Genomic DNA, 3,882 nt, shown 5'->3' on the forward strand with positions numbered 1-3,882 from the left:
GGTTTCTCTTTGAAACTAACCGAGTTTGGTCCTTCACGTAAGTCAGATCACAAACACACACACGTTCCTTTGTCGCCTTTTTTTTTTTAAGCACATCAGATTGGGACGAGGAACAAAAAAAAAAACAATCATGGTATTATAATTGTATGAATGCAAAAGTTGGTGTCTTATTATTGTGTAACACCAGTTTGAATAAAAAGCCGCTTTTTTTTATTAAAGTGTTGGATTTTTTTATTTATTCTATGTGCATTTTAGAAAAGCCACTGCAATGTAAAATAAAGGCAGCAAGAGTATGGAGGGTTTTTTTTTACACTGAATTTGTGTAACATTATTTTGTAAACTGATTGTTTGTTTGTTTTTACATTTAATTATTTAATCTAGCCCAGGGGTCACCAACCTTTTTGACACCAAGAGCTACTTCTTGGGTAGTGATTAATGCGAAGGGCTACCAGTTTGATACACACTTAAATAAATTGCCAGAAATAGCCAATTTGCTCAATTTACCTTTAACTCTATGTTATTATTAATAATTCATGATATTTACACTTAATTGAACGGTTTAAAAGAGGAGAAAACACGAAAAAAATGACAATTAAATTTTGAAACATAGTTTATCTTCAATTTCGACTCTTTAAAATTCAAAATTCAACCGAAAAAAAGAAGAGGGAAACTATCTAATTCGAATCTTTTTGAAAAAATTAAAAAGATAATTTATGGAACATCATTAGTAATTTTTCCTGATTAAGATTAATTTTAGAATTTTGATGACATGTTTTAAATAGGTTAAAATCCAATCTGCACTTTGTTAAAATATATAACAAATTGGACCAAGCTATATTTCTAACAAAGACAAATCATTTCTTCTAGATTTTCCAGAACAAAAATTTTAAAAGAAATTCAAAAGACTTTGAAATAAGATTTAAATTTGATTCTACAGATTTTCTAGATTTGCCAGAATAATTTTTATGAATTTTAATCATAATAAGTTTGAAGAAATATTTCACAAATATTCTTCGTCGAAAAAACAGAAGCTAAAAGGAAGAATTAAATTAAAATGTATTTATTATTCTTTACAATAAAAAAAATACATTTACTTGAAAATTGATTTAAATTGTCAGGAAAGAAGAGGAAGGAATTTAAAAGGTAAAAAGGTATATGTGTTTAAAAATCCTAAAATCATTTTTAAGGTTGTATTTTTTCTCTAAAATTGTCTTTCTGAAAGTTATAAGAAGCAAAGTAAAAAAATGAATGAATTTATTTCAACAAGTGAAGACCAAGTATTTAAAATATTTTCTTGGATTTTCAAATTCTATTTGAGTTTTGTCTCTCTTAGAATTAAAAATGTCGGGCAAAGCGAGACCAGCTTGCTAGTAAATAAATAAAAATTTAAAAATAGAGGCAGCTCACTGGTAAGTGCTGCTATTTGAGCTATTTTTAGAACAGGCCAGCGGGCTACTCATCTGGTCCTTACGGGCGACCTGGTGCCCGCGGGCACCGCGTTGGTGACCCCTGCACTAGCCTAAGTACAGTTTGTACAAAGAGTGAACAGGTAGTTCTAGCTCAGAGTAATTTATGATTTAAAGGAAAGTTGTGTTATTAAATAAGTGTTAACTTCTTCTCACTCCTTTTCAAATATGTAAAAAAAAAAAGTCCATTGCTCATTTTGGTTTTTTTTTTTCGTTTTTTATTCTCTATTGTTTCATTTTGTGGAGGGGGGGACACAGGTCCGGTGGCCATGAATGAAGTGCTGGCTGTCCAGAGTCGGGACCCGGGGTGGACCGCTCGCCTGTGCATCGGTTCGGGACGTCTCTGCGCTGCTGACCCGTCTCCGCTCGGGATGGTCTCCTGCTGGCCCCACTATGGACTGGACTCTCACAATATTATGTTAGATCCACTATGGACTGGACTCTCACTATTATGTTAGATCCACTATGGACTGGACTCTCACACTATTATGTTAGATCCACTATGGACTGGACTCTCACTATTATGTTAGATCCACTATGGACTGGACTCTCACACTATTATGTTAGATCCACTATGGACTGGACTCTCACACTATTATGTTAGATCCACTATGGACTGGACTCTCACACTATTATGTTAGATCCACTATGGACTGGACTCTCACTATTATGTTAGATCCACTATGGACTGGACTCTCACTATTATGTTAGATCCACTATGGACTGGACTCTCACTATTATGTTAGATCCACTATGGACTGGACTCTCACACTATTATGTTAGATCCACTATGGACTGGACTCTCACACTATTATGTTAGATCCACTATGGACTGGACTCTCACAATATTATGTCAGATCCACTCGACGTCCATTGCATCCGGTCTCCCCTGGAGGGGTCACCCACATATGTGGTCCTCTCCAAGGTTTCTCATAGTCATTCACATCGATGTCCCATTGGGGTTGTGAGTTTTTCCTTTCCCTTATGTGGGCTCTGAACCGAGGATGTCGTTGTGGCTTGTGCAGCCCTTTGAGACACTTGTGATTTAGGACTATATAAATGAACATTGATTTTGTTATAATGGCTGTTAAGGCTACAGCACTGTATTGGATCAGGCTTGCTCTTGTTTTTTTTTGCATATTTAAAATAAATAAAAAAATATATAAAATGTAAAAAAATAAGTAGATCTTGAGTTTTTAAGCAACAAATATTTCTGCTTTGAATTTTTATACACTGAATTTTCTCACACATTTTTTTAAAATGAACTAAAAACTAAAAAAATATATCAGTTGCATAAATTCAGTGTCAACAAAAAGCTTTTGTAATAAAGACAGAAATGATACCTCCATACAGGAGTAGGATAACCAATAATGTTACATTTTTCAACCACTGTGCTGTGGGAGATTATGCAACTTCACCTACGGTAATTGGTCCAAAAAATATATTTTGCAAACCAATAATTAGAATCTGCTAATAATGTGCCGTTGTCTAGTGCCTGTGCTGTGTAGAGCTTGGCAGGGTGACCATGTAATACTCCATACCAGTAGGTGGCAGCAGGTAGTTCATTGCTTTGTAGAAGTCGGAACGCGTCGAGGATGGTTTGTCGTGATCCCAATACGCAGAGCACAGTGTGTGCAGGTAAAAAGGTATGTAACGCTTAAACCAAAAATGAACAAAAGGCAAGGCCTGCTAGGAAAAAGGCACTGAAGCATAGGGATGGCTATGGAAAACAAAAGTAAAACTGAACTGGCTACAAAGTCAACAAAAACAGAATGCTGGACGACAGCAAAAACTTACTGTGGAGCAAAGACGCCGTCAACAAAGCACATCCCGTACATGACATGACAATCAACAATGTCCCCACAAAGAAGGATGGCGTACGCACAACTTAAACAGTCTTGATTGCGAAAACAAAGCAGGTGCGGGCAATAGCGCTCAAAGGAAGGCGTGAAACACCAACAAAACAGGAAGGGTCACCAAAATAACAGCGCAAGACAGGAACTAAATAAAGCACTACACCAAAGAAACAACAACAAACTCAAAATAAGGCACGACAACCTGGTGGAGTTTAATTTTTTTTACCTTTTCTGCTGGTGGTGTGCCGCCGTATTTTTTTTAATGAAAAAAAGGTTGAAAATCACTGCTTTGATTTATTGATTGAGACTTTTATTAGTAGATTGCAAAGTACAGTACATATTCCGTACAATCGACCACTAAATGGTAACACCCCAATAAGTTTTTCAACTTGATTAAGTCGGGGTCCACGTTAATCAATTCATGGTAAACATATTTAATAATTCTACAGTGATGACAAATCGGCACTTTTGAATTGTGACCAGCAAGGTTTTTGAAATCAATGTGGCTGCAATATAAATTCAACCTGAGGGGGGCGGCGGTGTACCAACCAGGGCCTCGG

Source organism: Entelurus aequoreus, linkage group LG20 (genome assembly GCF_033978785.1).
Source record: "Entelurus aequoreus isolate RoL-2023_Sb linkage group LG20, RoL_Eaeq_v1.1, whole genome shotgun sequence".
In the NCBI taxonomy this organism is placed as follows: Eukaryota; Metazoa; Chordata; class Actinopteri; order Syngnathiformes; family Syngnathidae; genus Entelurus; species Entelurus aequoreus.